This window comes from Somniosus microcephalus, unplaced genomic scaffold, assembly GCF_052327205.1.
Source record: "Somniosus microcephalus isolate GS21.2 unplaced genomic scaffold, FLI_Smic_1.0 unresolved_chr8, whole genome shotgun sequence".
NCBI lineage: Eukaryota > Metazoa > Chordata > Chondrichthyes > Squaliformes > Somniosidae > Somniosus > Somniosus microcephalus.
In genome coordinates this window covers 12,300,229-12,323,919 of record NW_028225186.1, presented here as the reverse complement: position 1 = coordinate 12,323,919, position 23,691 = coordinate 12,300,229, and the positions used below count along the sequence as shown (strand labels likewise).

Here is a 23,691-nt window from a genome sequence, read left to right as displayed (position 1 = left end):
ATCCTTCCATTTCTTTCTCCCTCAGGTCCTTATCTAGCTTCCCCTCAAATGACATTCGCCTCAATCACTCCTTCTGATAGCATCATCCACATTCTCACCACTCCCTGGGTAGAAAAATTTCTCCAGAATTCCATTTTGGATTAATTAGTGACTATCTCATATGTATGACCCCCAGATTTGGTCTCCCCCCACAACTAGAAATATCTTCTCTCTGTCTACCCTATCGAACCCCTTCATAATTTTAAAGACCTCTATCAGGTCACCTCTCAGTCTCTTTTCTAATGAGCCCCAGCCTGTTTAATCTTTCCTGATAGTTGAAACCTCTCAGTTCTGGTACAAAACTTTTTTGCAGCTTCTCCAGTGCATCTATATCCGTTTTATAATATGGGGACCAGTGCACAGGATGTTTGGAGCATTGTCCTCAAAGCCTCTGTTATCTCCTCTCTGTCTTCCCTCAGTATTCGAGAACACAGTCATCAGGTTCTGGGGCCTTTGGCACTTCAATACAAAGAGGAAGCAGATCATAATGAGAAAATAGCCGTGGCCTGGGAGAGCCGCAGGTGATGATGGAATGGGCGAGGTATGCGAGAGCGTGAGGTGTTCAGAGGAGTAAGGGGTCTTCAGGGAGCTGGTAATATCTGGACAGAAAGGAGCCTTCCGCATGTCACAAATATTTAACATGGTAATGGCTTTTCAGACCAGTGGAGAACAGAGTATCCATGGAAGCAGGTTAACTGATTTGCTTAATTTCTACTAAACTGACAATGTAAACCATCTCTGACTTTACAGGCTGTTCTGGCAGCGACAGAGAAAAAACATCTCACACCCACAGAATTTTTCTTGAGTGAGGTCTTGCAAAACATCTGAACCCTCGGACGGAAGAAGGAGGCTGTGATGTTGAGACTGAGCGTTCACTGCCTGCTGCTTCTCTGTGCCCTCTCCTGCAATGTGTTGGTACCCACAGTCCCCGGTACAGTTTCAATAACTGCATGCAGGATGCCAACCACAATGATACCTTTCAGTGCGTCCACCGCTTCCTGACACAGGTCTCTAGTGCCTCCCAGCCAGCACCGTGCACTTGAACATCTCCCACAACTGGCTCACCCAACTGCAAGCGGACAGCTTCCACAGCCTGCCCAAGCTGCTCACCCTGCGGCTGGATTACAATCGGATTGAGGGTGTTTGCTGCAGTGTGTTCAGTAATCTCACCAGCCTACTGAACCTCAACCTGTCCTACAACAGTATCTCTCGTCTGAATTCTTCGGTCTTCCAAGAACTTGAAAAGTTAGATCAACTCCTGCTCCATCACAACCGCTTAGTCACAGTTGAACCCAAAGCCTTCGCTGCATTCGACAATCTTCAAACACTTGTCTTAAGCTCCAATAAACTCCAGAATTTCTCCCATCTGGTGAGCGCTGTCTCTGGGCTCAGTAATCTGACCCTCCTTGATCTGGGCAACAGTCAACTCGCCTCCCTGCAACATCGCACCGCCCTCCCACCCTCCCTCCGAAACCTCTCCCTCTCTAACAACTCTCTCACAACATTTGACTGCCAGCGGGACTTCCTCAGCAACATTCTCAAGTTGGATCTGTCCAATAACAAACTCTCCGATGCTTTGGAATTTTCTGAAGTTGACCTGAGGAACATCTAGTGTTTGATCATCAAGAACAACCCCTTAAATGTCACCAAGTTTCTCAAATCTGCAAACCTGGATCTAAAGAATGTTCAAAAATCTGGGTTAAGGCTGCACAACCAGTGTGAGCTGTCCAACCTGTGCCACTATCTGGGTCTCAGGCCTATGAAGAGCCTGGTCCTGCAGAACAATCAGATCTTATTTCTCCCTGCCCATTCCCTATTCCAGTGCCCACCCATCACCAGCTGGGATTTATCACACAATCTCCTCACATCTGTGGGCTGCTCTGAATTTGCATCGAAAAGAAAGCAAGTTGTTTCTTTCATTATCGAGCACTACAGAATCAACAAGTTACCTTCCTGTTACAAGGACGGGAAGGCAGTCGCGGTGTTTCCCAAGCTGGCGCTCCTAACCTTTCGCTACAACAGGATTTTCACCATTTGTAGTCACGCCTTCTCTTATGCTCCCTATCTCCGGACCCTAAAGCTGAGCATTAACAACATTGCTGTCATCAACAAGGCTGCCTTTTCTAACCTCACCAACTTGCAGGAGCTCCGACTCGACAACAACCTCATAACTGACATCTGTGAACACACCTTCAGCAACCTTGGGAGTCTCAGGAATCTCAATCTCAGAAACAACAGGATCTCAATTGTTTTCATCAAGGTGTTTGCAAATCTCAATAACCTGGACACCTTGGACCTGGGAGGTAACAAATTTCGAAGCCTCACCAGCCAGTCTTTCTGTGGATTACACAAGCTGACCAAGCTTTATCTCGATAGGAACTGTATAACTCTTATCAGCAGGGAGATCTTCGACATCCTCCCATCATTAGGAGTGTTGGACTTGGACAGTAACCGGATCAGATACAACACTGGCCTGATTGCAGCATCTCCCTTTGTTAGCCTCACAAAGCTCTACATTCTCAAACTACAAGCCCAGCAATCCTACGGCATCAACATTATTCCTTTAAAGTTTTTAAACGGCCCCATCTCTTTAAGAAGCCTGTATATAGCAGAGAATAAAATGTCGCTGTCCAAAGACGGATTTGAAGATCTGATCAATTTGAGAATCCCCTCCATGCCCGATGCTTGCAACGGGATCCACAGTCTGAATCCAGGGATCTTCAAGAATCTCCAGAGTCTAAAGAGACTCAACCTTGAAAATGTCGGCCTCCAATCCATGTCTCTTGACATCTTTGGAAACCTTTCCAACCTGAGGACATTGTTCTTGGGGAAAAACGCCATTTAGATCATCAATAGCACGGTTGTGGAATACCTGCCCTCCCTGACCTACCTGGATCTGCGGAAGAACCCGTTCCCCTGCATCTGTGACATCAATTGGTTCCAAAACTGGTCCCTGTCCAACCCCAGGATGCATGTTATCTATTTTTACAACCAAACCTGTGCAGATCGGCCAACTGAATACTTGTACAAGTTTGATGCTCGCGCTTGTTACTTGGCCATTGGGCAGATCATGCTCCATATAACTGTGCCGGTCTTGATCTTGTTCATGTTCATCCCTATATTCTACAGCAAAGGGTACTGGCACATCAAGTATGGGTTTGATATTTTCCGATCGTGGTTGAAAATCCACAGAGGGAGAGGAGAGACTCAGCAGTCCTACAGGTATGATGCATTTATCTCCTATAAGTCTCAGGCCGAAGACTGGGCTCTGCAAGTGTTGGTGCCAAACCTAGAAACGAGAGGACCCCAATGCTTCAAACACTGCCTCCACCACAGAGATTTTGAGCTGGGCAAATATATCATCGACAACATCGTGGACAGCATCTACCAAAGCAGGAAGACCATCTGTGTGATGAGCCGCAACTACCTGTACAGCGAGTGGTGCTCCATGGAACTGCAGCTAGCGAGCTACAGGCTCTTCCACGAGCTGAAAGATATCATCATCCTGATCTTCTTGGAGACGATTCCAGAAGCTGAACTCTCAACCTACCACAAGAGGAGAAATGTCATGAAAAAGAAGCTTTACATCCAGTGGCCATCAGACATCGAAGCTCAAAAATTGTTTTGGGTCAAAGTGAGAGATGCGATTAAAGGCTCCAGCTAGGCCAAGGAGGCGAATCCCGCTGCTGAAAGTTAAGCTTCAAGGCCTAGAAATCCGCAGTCTTACTGCAGGCCCTTAAGGCCCGATTCGGGGCGACATAGTGGCTGCCGCACTTCCCATGTGTTTTGGAGTGCGCCGCTCAACTAACTGCCCTGTGTTAATTGTGAACAACTCCCCCAGTGGCTGCAGAATGGCCAGTGGAACGCTGCTGACTTTCAGTGGGGGAGACTGCAAATGGTCTTGCAGGACGACCTCGAACAGCTCTGGCCCTAGAACGCCTGGCTGCAGACTGCACCACCTCGGCATGGGTGGCAGCAGCCTAGGCTGGCTGACAGGCAGCGGCAAGGGCAATGTTGGAGTGGCAGAGGTGGGAGTAGGAATGCTGTCATCCTGAGAGAGGGCAGCAGGTTCCTGCTCCCCAGACCCACTGCCACTCCCTCCGGGACGGTGCCTCAACATTCCTAGCAATCTGTTGGTGGCCAGATGGTGGGGCGGCTGTGGCACCCTGCAAGCCCTGTTCAACACTGGTAAACCGAGCCATGGTGGCAGCAGTCTGAGCTTGGCTGGCAGCAAGCAGAGGCTGCAGGAGAGCATTCTGATACAGCGTGATCGTCCAAATGGCGCTCCAAATGGAATGACAATGAGGAGCTGCTTCATCAAAGAACCTCCCCTTTAAGTAGTGGAGAAAGCCGAGGCCTAACATGATTTGCAGTTAGACTGCACCCGATATTGTCCCATCTGTTGAGCTGTAAACCAATGAGCAGCGGGTGTAGTGCTCAGATCAGCACTATAATCATGTAAAAGAGCACTCAACATGAATTTTGCGTGCTACTTAGACCACTTTGCCCAGACGCATCTAAGTAATGCTGGGCCATGACGCCGTCCGTTTTCAGGCCATATCTGATTTCTTGGCCCGTGTTCCTCAAAGCCCCTTTGGTTCTACTGGCAGGATACCCACTCATCTCGGAACCCGCTGCCACACGCTTCCATCCACCACCGACACAATCCCTCTTTATTGTTAATCCTGTCATTGCTGCTATTGATCCAGGATATGGCAAAGATACAGACAGACAATGTAATCACAGAATAAAGCCTTAAACTTCTCACCCCCGCATGTCCGCTCACTGTCGTCTTTCCATCCAACACCTGTTCGAATCTGGGACAGACTGATGGAGTGAACGACTCCTCGATCCGTGGTAATCTGAGACTGGTGGACATCAATCCACTGCACAAGACTGTCCACACTGGAGCCCAACAGGAGTTCTCAGTCACACTCCCAGTGGCCTGAGGATTGGCCGGTGTGAGAAAACCAGCTAATTAACCTTTCATATTCGCTAATTTTCATACAGTACTGGCTCCCATGGCAGGATAGCCCTGGTGCTACCCATTGCAGGTAATTTCAGGATATACCTGCAGGGACGGCGATAACAGGTAATGCCCAGATATCCCTGGTGGGACAGTGATTACAGTTAATGCCCAGATGCCCCTGGTGGGACGGTGATTACAGGGAATGCCCAGATACCTCTGGTGGGACAGTGATTACAGGTAATACCCAGATAACCCTGGTGGGACCATGATAACAGGTAATGCCCAGATACCCCTGGTGGGACAGTGATTACCAGCTTTCACCACCTCAGGATGTCCCAAAACACTTTACAGCCAAAGAAGTGCTTTTTGAAGTGCAGTCACTGTTGTAATGTAGGAAACGCAGCAGCCAATTTGCACACAGCAAGCTCCCACAAACAGCAATGAAAATGGCCAGATAATCTGTTTATTCATCATTTTGATTGAGGGGTAAATATTGGTCCTGGACACCAGGGAGAATGGCCCTGCTCTTCTTCGAATAGTGGCCGTGGGCTCATTTACATCAACATGAGAGAGCAGTTTAACGTCTGATCCGAAAGACAGCACCTCCTACAGTGCGACACTCCATCCCTCCCGACAGTGGGGCGCTCCCTCAGTACTTCCTCTCAGATAGTGCAGCGCTCCCTCAGTACTGATCCTCCGATAGTGCAGCACTCCCTCAGTACTGCCTGTCCGACAGAAACATAGAAACACAGAAGATAGGATCAGGAGTAGGCCATTCGGCCCCTCGTGCCTGCTCCACCATTCAATGCGGTCATGGCTGATCATCCAAATTCAGTACCCTGCCCCTGCTTTCTCGCCATATCCCTTGATCCCTTTAGGCTTAAGAAATATATCCAACTCCTTCATGAATATATTTAATGAATTGGCATGTACTGCCTTCTGTGGTAGAGAATTCCACAGGTTCACCATTCTCTGGTAAAGAAAGTCCTCTTCTTTTCTATCCTAAATGGCCTACACCCTAACCTTAGACTGTCACCCCTGGTTCTGGCCTCCCCGACCATCGGAATCATCGTTCCCGCATCCAATCTGTCCAGTCCTGTCACAATTTTATAAGATTATGAGATCCCCTCTCATTCTACTAAACTCCAGCGAGTACAAGCCCAATCGACCCAATCTCTCTTCAAACTTCATTCCTGCCGTCCCAGGTATCAGCCTGGTGAATATTCGCTGAACTCCTTCCATGGCAGGAACATCCTTCCTCAGACAAGGCGACCAGAACTGCACGCAATACTCAAGATGTGGTCTCACCAAGGCCCTGTACAACTGGAGCAAGACACCCTTGTTCCTGTACTCCAACCCTCTCACTACGAAGGCCATCATACCATTTTCCTTTTTAACCGCCTGCTGCACCTGCATGCTTACCTTCAGCGACTGCTGCACAAGGACACTCGGGTCTCGTTGCACTTCCCCTTCTCCCAATCTATTGCCATTCAGATAATAATCTGCCTTCCTGTTTTTGCCACCAAAGTGGGTAACCTCACATTTATCCACGTTATATTGCATCTGCCATGCTTCTGCCCAATCACCCAACCTGTCCAAATCATCCTGTAGTTTCTCAGCATCCTCCTCACAGCACACACGCCCACCCAGCTTTGTGTCGACTGCAAATTTGGAGATATTACATCTAGTTCCCTTGCCTAGATCATTAATATATATTGTGAATAGCTGGAGTCCAAGGACCGATCCCTGCGGTACCACACTAGTCACTGCCTGCCACTCAGAAAAAGACCCGTCTATTCCAACTCTTTGCTTTCTGTCTGCCAACCAGTTCTGTATCCAAGTAAATACCTTGCCCACAATCCCATTTGCCTTAAATTTACAGTGCGGCACTCACGCTGTACTGTCCCTCCAACAGTGCAGCGCTCCCTCAGTATTTCCCCTCCGACAGTGCAGCGCTCCCTCAGTATTTCCCCTCCGACAGTGCAGCGCTCCCTCAGTATTTCCCCTCCGACAGTGCAGCGCTCTCTCAGTATTAACCCCCGACAGTGCAGCAGTCACTTAGTCCTGCCCCTCCGACTGTGCAGCGTTCCGTCAGTACTGCCCCTTCGACAGTGCAGCACTCCCTCAGTACTGATCCTCCAATAGTGCAGCGTTCCCTCAGCACTGCCTATCCAACAGTGCAGTGCTCCCTCCGTACTGCCCCTCCGACAGTGCAGCGCTCCCTCAGTACGGCCCCTCCGTCAGTGCGGTGCTCCCTCAGTACCGCCCCTCTGACAGTGCAGCACTCCCTCAGTACCACCCTTCCAACAGTGCAGCGCTTCCTCAGTACTGCCCCTCCGACAGTTCAGCCCTCCCTCTGTGCTGCCCCTCCGACAGTGCGTTGCTCCCTCAGTACTACCCCTCTGACAGTGCGGCTCTCCCTCAGTACTGCCCCTCCGACAGTGCGGTGCTCCCTCAGTGCTGCCCCTCCGACAGTGCAGCACCCCCTCAGTACCACCCTCTGACAGTGCGACTCTCCCTCAGAACAGCCCCTCCGACAGTGCAGCACTCCCTCACTATCAACCTCTGACAGTGCAGTGCAGCCTCAGTACCGCACTTCCGACAGTGCAGCACTCCCTCAGTGCCACCCTCTGACAGTGCAGTGCTCCCTCAATACCACCCCTCCAACAGTGCAGTGCTCCCTCTGTATTGCCGCTCCGATATTGCAGCATTCCCTCGGTACTGCACTGGGAGTGTCAGCCTGGATTTTTTTGCTCAAGTTTCTGGATTAGGACTATGAAACCACTACCTGCTGACTCAGAAGCAAGATGCCGACCCACTGAGCCGCACCTGACTCAATCCAGAGCATCCTATACAACATGAGTAATAAACATTTGGCAATTCTTTACATGTTCCCATCATTACTGGCAGGTGGATCACGGAGTCCAGTTTGGAAGTTCCACCCTGCTGGTCTCTCCGTCCAATTCCCCTCAGTGTCTCTGGGCTTTCTGCTGGAGTGACTGCAGGAGACCAGTGATGATCCCACGGGATCTAGGGAACTGAGTGGGACAGCGCGGCTCACGCACTGCTCGAAATCACAAGAGACCCTGCCTCAAAATTTATAAAATATTTCAGTGTTTGGATTGCGCCGTATTCCCTTTCGAAGCACTCGACAGGAGGACGGGCAGTACAAGGCTTCAGACTGCAGGAATATGTCAATGGGCTGGTCAGGTGGGCAGAACAGAGACAAATGGAATTCAATCCGGAGAAGTGTGAATTAATGCATTTGGGGAGGGCTAACAAGGCAAGGAATGCACATTAAATGGTAAGACACTGAGAAGTACAGAAGATCAGAGGGACCTTGGAGTGCAGGTCCACAGATCCCTGAAGGTAGCAGGACAGGTAGATAAAGTGGTTAAGAAGGCATACGGGATACATTCCTTTATTAGCCGAGGCATAGAATATAAGAGCAGGGAGGTTATGCTTGAACTGTATAAAACACTAGTTAGGCTGCAGCTAGAATACTGTGTGCAGTTCTGGTCACCACATTACAGGAAGGATGTGATTGCACTATAAAGGGTGCGGAGGATATTTACGAGGATGTTGCAAGGCTGGGGAAATTTAGATATGCGGAAAGATTGGATAGGCTGGGGTTGTTTTCTCTGTAACAGAGGAGGCTGAAGGGAGACCTAATTCAGCTGGATATAATTATGAGGGGCCTAGATAGATTGGCTAGGAACGACTTATTTCCCTTAGCAGAAGGGTTAGTAACCAGGGGGCATAGATTTCAAGTAATTGGTCGGAGGTTGAGAGGAGATTTGAGGAGAAATATTTTCACCCAGAGGGTGGTAGGGTCCGGCGCTCATTGCCTGAAAGGGTGGTAGAGGCAGAAGCCATCATCACATTTAAAAAGGACTTGGATATGCACTTGAACTGCCGTAACCTACAGGGCTACGAACCAAGAGCTGGAATGTGGGATTAGGGTGGATTGCTCTTTGTCGGCTGGCACGGACACGATGGGCCCAATGGCCTCCTTCTGTGCTGTAAATTTCGATGATTCTATGATAAGGACGCACGGGTGCGTTATATCCAGACAAGTCATTTGTGCTTCATCCGTTGTAGATTAAATTCACTCAAGTGTCTTCCGTGGCTCAGTGGGCAGCACTCTTGCCTCTACATCAGAAGGGCGGGGGTTCAAGTCCCCACTTCAGAGAGTTGAGCCCTTAATCCAGGCTGACACCCCCAGTACTGGCATTTACCCCACAACGTGGCTGATTGCCCAGGTATGTCCAATCCACAGAAAATGGATAAATCACTCTCCCATCATTCCCCTCCCAATCTTCAGTGAAGTGTTGGAAGGAGTCATCAATAATGGCATCAATCATAACCCGCTCACCATTAATCTGGTTAATAATACAATCCCTCACTTCGAGATCCGCCCAGAATCACCACGGCTCCCCAATAAGAATTTACATTTCTGTAACGGCTTTGAATACAGCGAAACGACCCCAGGCAGTTAACAGGCAAAAAAGACCAGAGCCCAGTCGAAGAAGATATGATGAGGGGTGACAAAAGGCTGGGTTCAAAGCGATGGGTTTTAGCGGAGGAACGGGTGGTGGAGAGGCGTAGGAAATTAGGGAGGGGATCCCAGAGTGTGAGCCCTAGGCGGCTGAAGGCATGGCCGCCAATAGTGGGATGAAGGGAGGCCTGGTGCGGGGACGGGTCGGGCGATGTTAGAGGTGGGTCAGAAGTTCCCCTTCGGATTAAATAGGATGCCGAGGTTGCAACCAGTCTGGACCAGCCTCAGACAGTGGCCAGGGGGAGGGCTGGAGTCCCTAGCTAGTGAACAGAGTTAGTGGCGGGGTCCGAAGACAATCGCCCAGAAATTCGCGTCCCAACGCGTGAGTGCGGATGGGGTACTCACGCGTAGACCCAACGAAAGTGCCGGTTTCGTGCATGCACTGTGCATGCGCGGGAATCCGGCACTTCCATTCCCCTGAAAGAAGGGGTTAAGAGCTGGATGGCGTGCGCGGGAGAGTCAGCGTGTGCGCTTTGAACTTTCCATTTTTTTCCAGGTTTCTCCAGGAAGGTAAGTCTCCAGAAGTTAGACATGTAAAAAGCAGTCGCAAGGCCTGCTTTTAAAATGGTAAGTGGCGAATTCATTACAATTAAAACATTTTTACCACAGGTTTATTATTTTTAAATAATTTAAAGAAAGGTAAGTTTATTTTTTAGCCCCATTAGAAAATGTAATACATTTTTTCAAAAATTTAAATTGTTATAAAGCCATAGAGTCATAGAGTTATACAGCACAGAAAGAGGCCCTTCGGCCCATCGCGTCCGAGCCGGCCATCAATCCTTGTCTAATCTAATCCCATTTTCCAGCATTTCGCCGGAGCCTTGTTTGTTATCGCATTTCAAGTGCTCATCCAAATGCTTCTGGAATGTTGTGAGTGTTCCTGCCTCTACCACCCTTTCAGGCAGTGAGTTCCAGATTCCAACCACCCTCCGGGTGAAAAAGTTCTTCCTCAAATCCGCTCTAAACCTCCTGCCCCTTACCTTGAATCTATGCCCCCTTGTTATTGATCGCTCTACTAAGGGAAACGTTCATTTCTATCTACACTATCTATGCCACTCATAATTTGTACACATCAATCAGGTCCCCCCTCAGCCTTCGATGCACCAAGGAAAACAACCCCAGCCTGTCCAGTCAGAGAAAAGCCGTCGGGATATTGAATAACCAGCACCATAATATCAAGGACAACACAGAGGAAATAATAATGCACTGCTTGAGACAAAGGCTCAAACACATACACGAACACAGATGTGTGCTCACTTTGTGTGGGTATGTCTCAGATATCCATATGATTCATGGAAGCTTGCAGTACAGTATGAGGCCATTCGGCCAATCGTGTCGGTGCTGTCCCCTTGAAAGATCAGACGTGCTTTCTCCCGCTGTTATCTGCATTTCCCTGTCCTCTCTCGTTCCGCAGTGCCCTGCACAAAAGACAAACAGACGGAGAACACTATGCTAACGAGGAATTGATGCAGGAGCTTTTTATACAGTTCCTCACCGTTTAAAATTATTTTAGGTTCAATTTTTCGCTGTTGATCTTTTCCAACGAGCACGTTAAGGTGCTGCCCAAAGGTTTAAAATTGGGGATGTTAAAATTCCTCCCCGTCGGGGAATTTCACCCCGGTCTCCCGCGTGACAGGTGGGGATACTCACAACTATACTAACGAGGAAGTGAGCAATGTAATGTCTGTCAGAGTAAGAATCGAGCCTGTTACACAGAAACAGAATGCCATTCAGTCCCTGAAAACTGTTGCACAGGAACAGGAGCAGAACATTCATTCCCTTGATCCAGTTGCACAGATACAGCTAATATATTATTTATGCTCAAGTGATGTGTTTGCTATGAAATGAATTGTTTAAAATGTTAACCTGCATTGGCCGGGAATCGAACCCGGGTCACCCGCGTGGGAGGCGAGAATTCTACCCCTGAACCACCAATGCACACCGTGTTAACAAATTCCATTTTCTGGTAGCTACAATTTATTTTTGGCTTTTGTTATTACAAGCGGGGACACTGCGTTAACATAAAAAGCTAAATGCAGCAGATACTGCATTTGGAATTGTTGACTAAATGCTGGAAACACTTCGAAGGTCCTGGAAGATCTGTGGACAGAGAATCACAGGGTTAACCTCTCAGGTGCATGAGCTCACGGCAGAGCTAAGATTTTGCACTTTTCTAGGTGCCGTGGGAGTTTCCTTCCAACGTTGTTTAGCTGCTCAAAAATTACATAATTAAGAAACTAACCTTCCCCAAAAGAATAAATAGGAGCAGGATTGGACCATTCGGCCCCTCGAGACCCGCCATTTAATAATTTCGTGGCTGATGAGATCTTCGACACAACGCAACTTTTCCGCCCGCTCCCCATAACCCTTGACTCCCCGACATACAGAACTCGTTTGACGTCTTACAGTGTGGCCCGAGGGACAAGCGACTTCAGTTATGTTTATGGTGTGGACAAGCTGGAATTGCTTTCCTCTGGAGGCTAAGAGGAAATTTAATAAAGGCTTGCAAAATTTCAATGGCTTTTGATAGAGGAAATAAAGACAACCGCTTTCCAATGGCAGGAGGGATGGTAACCAGAGGTAGAATTGTCTTATGCAGCGAATGTTAAGGCCTCATGAATATCAGGATAAATTATCACGGCCCAGGTACTCTGTCATTCGAGTCTTGCACACGTAGCTATTGTGGCATTCTTCACACTGGCAATGAGTTGACTGATAGCCGTGCTGTGATCAGCTAAGTTTGTTAGGGAGATGCAGTCGGCAAAATAACACATGGAAGGCGGATAATAACCGTGACTGTCCTGACACTGTGAGGTACACATAAATGTGGGCATTTAAGGTGTCTTGTTCCCAATGTCATTTCCTGCTGACTTTGAAACAGCAGGCATTTTACAGAAGGCAAGGAAGTGAATGTTGCACCTCGGTACCGAATGTTGCGCTGCTGAGGCAACAGCAGCGTGGAAAGTTGAAAGGTTGATGAGGTGCAAGCATTGTTTCGCGGGGGTGCTTTGATTGCTGGCATTTCAAACAGCCAGAAAAAGCACTGGTTCTCTGACCGGGAATCGAACCCGGGCCGCGGCGGTGAAAGCGCCGAATCCTAACCACTAGACAACCAGGGAAGCTGCGGAAAGCATTCTGCCAGCAAGCAGAACAATGCAGTCTTTCCTCCTTGCTGCTTTGAAATTCAGGTCACTTTCGCGCCAGGCAAACTTTTCGTACCAGAAGACATTTTTTAGGCGAGATCACAAACGACATGTTCAAGATACCACAGCATCAATTGCGGGTAGGCGTCCACCTGAAATCTATTTGCTTCTGTGCTTTTCTCAGTGATACACAGTCAGAGAAAAGCCGTCGGGATATTGAATAACCAGCACCATAATATCAAGGACAACACAGAGGAAATAGTAATGCACTTGCTTGAGACAAAGGCTCAAACACATACACGAACACAGATGTGTGCTCACTTTGTGTGGGTATGTCTCAGATATCCATATGATTCATGGAAGCTTGCAGTACAGTATGAGGCCATTCGGCCAATCGTGCCAGTGCTGTCCCCTTGAAAGATCAGACGTGCTTTCTCCCGCTGTTATCTGCATTTCCCTGTCCTCTCTCGTTCCGCAGTGCCCCGCACAAAAGACAAACAGAAGGAGAACACTATGCTAACGAGGAATTGATGCAGGAGCGTTTTATACAGTTCCTCACCGTTTAAAATTATTTTAGGTTCAATTTTTCGCTGTTGATCTTTTCCAACGAGCACGTTAAGGTGCTGCCCAAAGGTTTAAAATTGGGGATGTTAAAATTCCTCCCCGTCGGGGAATTTCACCCCGGTCTCCCGCGTGACAGGTGGGGATACTCACAACTATACTAACGAGGAAGTGAGCAATGTAATGTCTGTCAGAGTAAGAATCGAGCCTGTTACACAGGAACAGGATGCCATTCAGTCCCTGAAAACTGTTGCACAGGAACAGGAGCAGAACATTCATTCCCTTGATCCAGTTGCACAGATACAGCTAATATATTATTTATGCTCAAGTGATGTGTTTGCTATGGAATGAATTGTTTAAAATGTTAACCTGCATTGGCCGGGAATCGAACCCAACTCACCCGCGTGGGAGGCGAGAATTCTACCCCTGAACCACCAATGCACGCCGAGTTAACAAATTCCATTTTCTGGTAGCTACAATTTATTTTTGGCTTTTGTTAATACAAGCGGGGACACTGCGTTAACATAAAAAGCTAAATGCAGCAGATACTGCATCTGGAATTGTTGACTAAATGCTGGAAACACTTCGAAGGTCCTGGAAGATCTGTGGACAGAGAATTACAGGGTTAACCTCTCAGGTGCATGAGCTCACGGCAGAGCTAAGATTTTGCACTTTTCTAGGTGCCGTGGGAGTTTCCTTCCAACGTTGTTTAGCTGCTCAAAAATTACATAATTAAGAAACTAAACTTCCCCAAAAGAATAAATAGGAGCAGGATTGGACCATTCGGCCCCTCGAGCCCCGCCATTTAATAATTTCGTGGCTGATGAGATCTTCGACACAACGCAACTTTTCCGCCCGCTCCCCATAACCCTTGACTCCCCGACATACAGAACTCGTTTGACGTCTTACAGTGTGGCCCGAGGGACAAGCGACTTCAGTTATGTTGATGGTGTGGACAAGCTGGAATTGCTTTCCTCTGGAGGCTAAGAGGAAATTTAATAAAGGCTTGCAAAATTTCAATGGCTTTTGATAGAGGAAATAAAGACAACCGCTTTCCAATGGCAGGAGGGATGGTAACCAGAGGTAGAATTGTCTTATGCAGCGAATGTTAAGGCCTCATGAATATCAGGATAAATTATCACGGCCCAGGTACTCTGTCATTCGAGTCTTGCACACGTAGCTAATGTGGCATTCTTCACACTGGCAATGAGTTGACTGATAGCCGTGCTGTGATCAGCTAAGTTTGTTAGGGAGATGCAGTCGGCAAAATAACACATGGAAGGCGGATAATAACCGTGACTGTCCTGACACTGTGAGGTACACATAAATGTGGGCATTTAAGGTGTCTTGTTCCCAATGTCATTTCCTGCTGACTTTGAAACAGCAGGCATTTTACAGAAGGCAAGGAAGTGAATGTTGCACCTCGGTACCGATTGTTGCGCTGCTGAGGCAACAGCAGCGTGGAAAGTTGAAAGGTTGAGTGAGGTGCAAGCATTGTTTCGCGCGGGTGCTTTGATTGCTGGCATTTCAAACAGCCAGAAAAAGCACTGGTTCTCTGACCGGGAATCGAACCCGGGCCGCGGCGGTGAAAGCGCCGAATCCTAACCACTAGACCACCAGGGAAGCTGCGGAAAGCATCCTGCCAGCAAGCAGAACAATGCAGTCTTTCCTCCTTGCTGCTTTGAAATTCAGGTCACTTTCGCGCCAGGCAAACTTTTCATACCAGATGACATTTTTTAGGCGAGATCACAAACGACATGTTCAAGATACCACAGCATCAATTGCGGGTAGGCGTCCACCTGAAATCTATTTGCTTCTGTGCTTTTCTCAGTGATACACAGTCAGAGAAAAGCCGTCGGGATATTGAATAACCAGCACCATAATATCAAGGACAACACAGAGGAAATAGTAATGCACTGCTTGAGACAAAGGCTCAAACACATACACGAACACAGATGTGTGCTCACTTTGTGTGGGTATGTCTCAGATATCCATATGATTCATGGAAGCTTGCAGTACAGTATGAGGCCATTCGGCCAATCGTGCCAGTGCTGTCCCCTTGAAAGATCAGACGTGCTTTCTCCCGCTGTTATCTGCATTTCCCTGTCCTCTCTCGTTCCGCAGTGCCCCGCACAAAAGACAAACAGAAGGAGAACACTATGCTAACGAGGAATTGATGCAGGAGCTTTTTATACAGTTCCTCACCGTTTAAAATTATTTTAGGTTCAATTTTTCGCTGTTGATCTTTTCCAACGAGCACGTTAAGGTGCTGCCCAAAGGTTTAAAATTGGGGATGTTAAAATTCCTCCCCGTCGGGGAATTTCACCCCGGTCTCCCGCGTGACAGGTGGGGATACTCACAACTATACTAACGAGGAAGTGAGCAATGTAATGTCTGTCAGAGTAAGAATCGAGCCTGTTACACAGAAAAAGAATGCCATTCAGTCCCTGAAAACTGTTGCACAGGAACAGGAGCAGAACATTCATTCCCTTGATCCAATTGCACAGATACAGCTAATATATTATTTATGCTCAAGTGATGTGTTTGCTATGAAATGAATTGTTTAGAATGTTAACCTGCATTGGCCGGGAATCGAACCCGGGTCACCCGCGTGGGAGGCGAGAATTCTACCCCTGAACCACCAATGCACGCCGAGTTAACAAATTCCATTTTCTGGTAGCTACAATTTATTTTTGGCTTTTGTTAATACAAGCGGGGACACTGCGTTAACATTAAAAGCAAAATGCAGCAGATGCTGCATCTGGAATTGTTGACTGAATGCTGGAAACACTTCGAAGGTCCTGGAAGATCTGTGGACAGGGAATTACAGGGTTAACCTCTCAGGTGCATGAGCTCACGGCAGAGCTAAGATTTTGCACTTTCCTAGGTGCCGTGGGAGTTTCCTTCCAACGTTGTTTAGCTGCTCAAAAATTACATAATTAAGAAACTAACCTTCCCCAAAAGAATAAATAGGAGCAGGATTGGACCATTCGGCCCCTCGAGACCCGCCATTTAATAATTTCGTGGCTGATGAGATCTTCGACACAACGCAACTTTTCCGCCCGCTCCCCATAACCCTTGACTCCCCGACATACAGAACTCGTTTGACGTCTTACAGTGTGGCCCGAGGGACAAGCGACTTCAGTTATGTTGATGGTGTGGACAAGCTGGAATTGCTTTCCTCTGGAGGCTAAGAGGAAATTTAATAAAGGCTTGCAAAATTTCAATGGCTTTTGATAGAGGAAATAAAGACAACCGCTTTCCAATGGCAGGAGGGATGGTAACCAGAGGTAGAATTGTCTTATGCAGCGAATGTTAAGGCCTCATGAATATCAGGATAAATTATCACGGCCCAGGTACTCTGTCATTCGAGTCTTGCACACGTAGCTATTGTGGCATTCTTCACACTGGCAATGAGTTGACTGATAGCCGTGCTGTGATCAGCTAAGTTTGTTAGGGAGATGCAGTCGGCAAAATAACACATGGAAGGCGGATAATAACCGTGACTGTCCTGACACTGTGAGGTACACATAAATGTGGGCATTTAAGGTGTCTTGTTCCCAATGTCATTTCCTGCTGACTTTGAAACAGCAGGCATTTTACAGAAGGCAAGGAAGTGAATGTTGCACCTCGGTACCGAATGTTGCGCTGCTGAGGCAACAGCAGCGTGGAAAGTTGAAAGGTTGATGAGGTGCAAGCATTGTTTCGCGCGGGTGCTTTGATTGCTGGCATTTCAAACAGCCAGAAAAAGCACTGGTTCCCTGACCGGGAATCGAACCCGGGCCGCGGCGGTGAAAGCGCCGAATCCTAACCACTAGACCACCAGGGAAGCTGCGGAAAGCATCCTGCCAGCAAGAAGAACAATGCAGTCTTTCCTCCTTGCTGCTTTGAAATTCAGGTCACTTTCGCGCCAGGCAAACTTTTCGTACCAGATGACATTTTTTAGGCGAGATCACAAACGACATGTTCAAGATACCACAGCATCAATTGCGGGTAGGCGTCCACCTGAAATCTATTTGCTTCTGTGCTTTTCTCAGTGATACACAGTCAGAGAAAAGCCGTCGGGATATTGAATAACCAGCACCATAATATCAAGGACAACACAGAGGAAATAGTAATGCACTGCTTGAGACAAAGGCTCAAACACATACACGAACACAGATGTGTGCTCACTTTGTGTGGGTATGTCTCAGATATCCACATGATTCATGGAAGCTTGCAGTACAGTATGAGGCCATTCGGCCAATCGTGCCAGTGCTGTCCCCTTGAAAGATCAGACGTGCTTTCTCCCGCTGTTATCTGCATTTCCCTGTCCTCTCTCGTTCCGCAGTGCCCCGCACAAAAGACAAACAGAAGGAGAACACTATGCTAACGAGGAATTGATGCAGGAGCTTTTTATACAGTTCCTCACCGTTTAAAATTATTTTAGGTTCAATTTTTCGCTGTTGATCTTTTTCAACGAGCACGTTAAGGTGCTGCCCAAAGGTTTAAAATTGGGGATGTTAAAATTCCTCCCCGTCGGGGAATTTCACCCCGGTCTCCCGCGTGACAGGTGGGGATACTCACAACTATACTAACGAGGAAGTGAGCAATGTAATGTCTGTCAGAGTAAGAATCGAGCCTGTTACACAGAAACAGAATGCCATTCAGCCCCTGAAAACTGTTGCACAGGAACAGGAGCAGAACATTCATTCCCTTGATCCAGTTGCACAGATACAGCTAATATATTATTTATGCTCAAGTGATGTGTTTGCTATGAAATGAATTGTTTAAAATGTTAAACTGCATTGGCCGGAAATCGAACCCGGGTCACCCGCGTGGGAGGCGAGAATTCTACCCCTGAACCACCAATGCACGCCGAGTTAACAAATTCCATTTTCTGGTAGCTACAATTTATTTTTGGCTTTTGTTAATACAAGCGGGGACACTGCGTAAACATAAAAAGCTAAATGCAGCAGATACTGCATCTGGAATTGTTGACTAAATGCTGGAAACACTTCGAAGGTCCTGGAAGATCCGTGGACAGAGAATTACAGGGTTAACCTCTCAGGTGCATGAGCTCACGGCAGAGCTAAGATTTTGCACTTTTCTAGGTGCCGTGGGAGTTTCCTTCCAACGTTGTTTAGCTGCTCAAAAATTACATAATTAAGAAACTAACCTTCCCCAAAAGAATAAATAGGTGCAGGATTGGGCCATTCGGCCCCTCGAGCCCCGCCATTTAATAATTTCGTGGCTGATGAGATCTTCGACACAACGCAACTTTTCCGCCCGCTCCCCATAACCCATAACTCCCCGACATACAGAACTCGTTTGACGTCTTACAGTGTGGCCCGAGGGACAAGCGACTTCAGTTATGTTGATGGTGTGGACAAGCTGGAATTGCTTTCCTCTGGAGGCTAAGAGGAAATTTAATAAAGGCTTGCAAAATTTCAATGGCTTTAGATAGAGGAAATAAAGACAACCGCTTTCCAATGGCAGGAGGGATGGTAACCAGAGGTAGAATTGTCTTATGCAGCGAATGTTAAGGCCTCATGAATATCAGGATAAATTATCACGGCCCAGGTGCTCTGTCATTCGAGTCTTGCACACGGAGCTAATGTGGCATTCTTCACACTGGCAATGAGTTGACTGATAGACGTGCTGTGACCAGCTAAGTTTGTTAGGGAGATGCAGTCGGCAAAATAACACATGGAAGGCGGATAATAACCGTGACTGTCCTGACACTGTGAGGTACACATAAATGTGGGCATTTAAGGTGTCTTGTTCCCAATGTCATTTCCTGCTGACTTTGAAACAGCAGGCATTTTACAGAAGGCAAGGAAGTGAATGTTGCACCTCGGTACCGAATGTTGCGCTGCTGAGGCAACAGCAGCGTGGAAAGTTGAAAGGTTGATGAGGTGCAAGCATTGTTTCGCGCGGGTGCTTTGATTGCTGGCATTTCAAACAGCCAGAAAAAGCACTGGTTCTACTGACCGGGAATCGAACCCGGGCCGCGGCGGTGATAGCGCCGAATCCTAACCACTAGACCACCAGGGAAGCTGCGGAAAGCATCCTGCCAGCAAGCAGAACAATGCAGTCTTTCCTCCTTGCTGCTTTGAAATTCAGGTCACTTTCGCGCCAGGCAAACTTTTCGTACCAGATGACATTTTTTAGGCGAGATCACAAACGACATGTTCAAGATACCACAGCATCAATTGCGGGTAGGCCTCCACCTGAAATCTATTTGCTTCTGTGCTTTTCTCAGTGATACACAGTCAGAGAAAAGCCGTCGGGATATTGAATAACCAGCACCATAATATCAAGGACAACACAGAGGAAATAGTAATGCACTGCTTGAGACAAAGGCTCAAACACATACACGAACACAGATGTGTGCTCACTTTGTGTGGGTATGTCTCAGATATCCATATGATTCATGGAAGCTTGCAGTACAGTATGAGGCCATTCGGCCAATCGTGCCAGTGCTGTCCCCTTGAAAGATCAGACGTGCTTTCTCCCGCTGTTATCTGCATTTCCCTGTCCTCTCTCGTTCCACAGTGCCCCGCACAAAAGACAAACAGAAGGAGAACACTATGCTAACGAGGAATTGATGCAGGAGCTTTTTATACAGTTCCTCACCGTTTAAAATTATTTTAGGTTCAATTTTTCGCTGTTGATCTTTTCCAACGAGCACGTTAAGGTGCTGCCCAAAGGTTTAAAATTGGGGATGTTAAAATTGCTCCCCGTCGGGGAATTTCGCCCCGATCTCCCGCGTGACAGGTGGGGTTACTCACAACTATACTAACGAGGAAGTGAGCAATGTAATGTCTGTCAGAGTAAGAATCGAGCCTGTTACACAGAAACAGAATGCCATTCAGCCCCTGAAAACTGTTGCACAGGAACAGGAGCAGAACATTCATTCCCTTGATCCAGTTGCACAGATACAGCTAATATATTATTTATGCTCAAGTGATGTGTTTGCTATGAAATGAATTGTTTAAAATGTTAACCTGCATTGGCCGGGAATCGAACCCGGGTCACCCGCCTGGAAGGCGAGGATTCTACCCCTGAACCACCAATGCACGCCGAGTTAATAAATTCCATTTTCTGGTAGCTACAATTTATTTTTGGCTTTTGTTAATACAAGCGGGGACACTGCGTTAACATAAAAAGCTAAATGCAGCAGATACTGCATCTGGAATTGTTGACTAAATGCTGGAAACACTTCGAAGGTCCTGGAAGATCTGTGGACAGAGAATCACAGGGTTAACCTCTCAGGTGCATGAGCTCACGGCAGAGCTAAGATTTTGCACTTTTCTCGGTGCGGTGGGAGTTTCCTTCCAACGTTGTTTAGCTGCTCAAAAATTACATAATTAAGAAACTAACCTTCCCCAAAAGAATAAATAGGAGCAGGATTGGGCCATTCGGCCCCTCGAGCCCCGCCATTTAATAATTTCGTGGCTGATGAGATCTTCGACACAACGCAACTTTTCCGCCCGCTCCCCATAACCCTTGACTCCCCGACATACAGAACTCGTTTGACGTCTTACAGTGTGGCCCGAGGGACAAGCGACTTCAGTTATGTTGATGGTGTGGACAAGCTGGAATTGCTTTCCTCTGGAGGCTAAGAGGAAATTTAATAAAAGCTTGCAAAATTTCAATGGCTTTTGATAGAGGAAATAAAGACAACCTCTTTCCAATGGCAGGAGGGATGGTAACCAGAGGTAGAATTGTCTTATGCAGCGAATGTTAAGGCCTCATGAATATCAGGGTAAATTATCACGGCCCAGGTACTCTGTCATTCGAGTCTTGCACACGTAGCTAATGTGGCATTCTTCACACTGGCAATGAGTTGACTGATAGCCGTGCTGTGATCAGCTAAGTTTGTTAGGGAGATGCAGTCGGCAAAATAACACATGGAAGGCGGATAATAACCGTGACTGTCCTGACACTGTGAGGTACACATAAATGTGGGCATTTAAGGTGTCTTGTTCCCAATGTCATTTCCTGCTGACTTTGAAACAGCAGGCATTTTACAGAAGGCAAGGAAGTGAATGTTGCACCTCGGTACCGAATGATGCGCTGCTGAGGCAAAAGCAGCGTGGAAAGTTGAAAGGTTGATGAGGTGCAAGCATTGTTTCGCGCGGGTGCTTTGATTGCTGGCATTTCAAACAGCCAGAAAAAGCACTGGATCCCTGACCAGGAATCGAACCCGGGCCGCGGCGGTGAAAGCGCCGAATCCTAACCACTAGACCACCAGGGAAGCTGCGGAAAGCATCCTGCCAGCAAGCAGAACAATGCAGTCTTTCCTCCTTGCTGCTTTGAAATTCAGGTCACTTTCGCGCCAGGCAAACTTTTCGTACCAGATGACATTTTTTAGGCGAGATCACAAACGGCTCGATGGGCCAAAATGGCCTCTATCTGCACTGTGGGGTTTCTGTGATTCTGTGATTCTGTGACATGTTCAAGATACCACAGCATCAATTGCGGGTAGGCGTCCACCTGAAATCTATTTGCTTCTGTGCTTTTCTCAGTGATACACAGTCAGAGAAAAGCCGTCGGGATATTGAATAACCAGCACCATAATATCAAGGACAACACAGAGGAAATAGTAATGCACTGCTTGAGACAAAGGCTCAAACACATACACGAACACAGATGTGTGCTCACTTTGTGTGGGTATGTCTCAGATATCCATATGATTCATGGAAGCTTGCAGTACAGTATGAGGCCATTCGGCCAATCGTGCCAGTGCTGTCCCCTTGAAAGATCAGACGTGCTTTCTCCCGCTGTTATCTGCATTTCCCTGTCCTCTCTCGTTCCGCAGTGCCCTGCACAAAAGACAAACAGAAGGAGAACACTATGCTAACGAGGAATTGATGCAGGAGCTTTTTATACAGTTCCTCACCGTTTAAAATTATTTTAGGTTCAATTTTTCGCTGTTGATCTTTTCCAACGAGCACGTTAAGGTGCTGCCCAAAGGTTTAAAATTGGGGATGTCAAAATTCCTCCCCGTCGGGGAATTTCGCCACGGTCTCCCGCGTGACAGGTGGGGATACTCACAACTATACTAACGAGGAAGTGAGCAATGTAATGTCTGTCAGAGTAAGAATCGAGCCTGTTACACAGAAACAGAATGCCATTCAGCCCCTGAAAACTGTTGCACAGGAACAGGAGCAGAACATTCATTCACTTGATCCAGTTGCACAGATACAGCTAATATATTATTTATGCTCAAGTGATGTGTTTGCTATGAAATGAATTGTTTAAAATGTTAAACTGCATTGGCCGGGAATCGAACCCGGGTCACCCGCGTGGGAGGCGAGAATTCTACCACTGAACCACCAATGCACACCGAGTTAACAAATTCCATTTTCTGGTAGCTACAATTTATTTTTGGCTTTTGTTAATACAAGCGGGGACACTGCGTTAACATAAAAAGCGAAATGCAGCAGATACTGCATCTGGAATTGTTGACTAAATGCTGGAAACACTTCGAAGGTCCTGGAAGATCTGTGGACAGAGAATTACAGGGTTAACCTCTCAGGTGCATGAGCTCACGGCAGAGCTAAGATTTTGCACTTTTCTAGGTGCCGTGGGTGTTTGCTTCCAACGTTGTTTAGCTGCTCAAAAATTACATAATTAAGAAACTAACCTTTCCCAAAAGAATAAATAGGAGCAGGATTGGGCCATTCGGCCCCTCGAGCCCCGCCATTTAATAATTTCGTGGCTGATGAGATCTTCGACACAACGCAACTTTTCCGCCCGCTCCCCATAACCCTTGACTCCCCGACATACAGAACTCGTTTGACGTCTTACAGTGTGGCCCGAGGGACAAGCGACTTCAGTTATGTTGATGGTGTGGACAAGCTGGAATTGCTTTCCTCTGGAGGCTAAGAGGAAATTTAATAAAGGCTTGCAAAATTTCAATGGCTTTTGATAGAGGAAATAAAGACAACCGCTTTCCAATGGCAGGAGGGATGGTAACCAGAGGTAGAATTGTCTTATGCAGCGAATGTTAAGGCCTCATGAATATCAGGATAAATTATCACGGCCCAGGTACTCTGTCATTCGAGTCTTGCACACGTAGCTAATGTGGCATTCTTCACACTGGCAATGAGTTGACTGATAGCCGTGCTGTGATCAGCTAAGTTTGTTAGGGAGATGCAGTCGGCAAAATAACACATGGAAGGCGGATAATAACCGTGACTGTCCTGACACTGTGAGGTATACATAAATGTGGGCATTTAAGGTGTCTTGTTCCCAATGTCATTTCCTGCTGACTTTGAAACAGCAGGCATTTTACAGAAGGCAAGGAAGTGAATGTTGCACCTCGGTACCGAATGTTGCGCTGCTGAGGCAACAGCAGCGTGGAAAGTTGAAAGGTTGATGAGGTGCAAGCATTGTTTCGCGCGGGTGCTTTGATTGCTGGCATTTCAAAC

General features: G+C 47.4%; 8 non-coding genes across 8 annotated transcripts; all 8 read right to left on the bottom strand.

Annotated features, from left to right (window-relative positions):
* Positions 1 to 11,433: 11,433 nt before the first annotated feature.
* Positions 11,434 to 11,504, bottom strand: trnag-ccc (transfer RNA glycine (anticodon CCC)). Its single transcript has one exon. It is a non-coding gene; the product is annotated as a tRNA-Gly (tRNA).
* Positions 11,505 to 13,640: 2,136 nt separating this feature from the next.
* trnag-ccc (transfer RNA glycine (anticodon CCC)) lies at positions 13,641 to 13,711 on the bottom strand. The gene has a single exon. It is a non-coding gene; the product is annotated as a tRNA-Gly (tRNA).
* A 2,136-nt stretch (positions 13,712 to 15,847) lies between these two features.
* Positions 15,848 to 15,918, bottom strand: trnag-ccc (transfer RNA glycine (anticodon CCC)). The gene has a single exon. It is a non-coding gene; the product is annotated as a tRNA-Gly (tRNA).
* Positions 15,919 to 17,027: 1,109 nt separating this feature from the next.
* trnae-uuc (transfer RNA glutamic acid (anticodon UUC)) lies at positions 17,028 to 17,099 on the bottom strand. Its single transcript has one exon. It is a non-coding gene; the product is annotated as a tRNA-Glu (tRNA).
* A 954-nt stretch (positions 17,100 to 18,053) lies between these two features.
* Positions 18,054 to 18,124, bottom strand: trnag-ccc (transfer RNA glycine (anticodon CCC)). The gene has a single exon. It is a non-coding gene; the product is annotated as a tRNA-Gly (tRNA).
* Positions 18,125 to 19,233: 1,109 nt separating this feature from the next.
* Positions 19,234 to 19,306, bottom strand: trnad-auc (transfer RNA aspartic acid (anticodon AUC)). Its single transcript has one exon. It is a non-coding gene; the product is annotated as a tRNA-Asp (tRNA).
* Positions 19,307 to 20,260: 954 nt separating this feature from the next.
* On the bottom strand, positions 20,261 to 20,331 carry trnag-ucc (transfer RNA glycine (anticodon UCC)). Its single transcript has one exon. It is a non-coding gene; the product is annotated as a tRNA-Gly (tRNA).
* A 2,198-nt stretch (positions 20,332 to 22,529) lies between these two features.
* Positions 22,530 to 22,600, bottom strand: trnag-ccc (transfer RNA glycine (anticodon CCC)). Its single transcript has one exon. It is a non-coding gene; the product is annotated as a tRNA-Gly (tRNA).
* Positions 22,601 to 23,691: the final 1,091 nt, after the last annotated feature.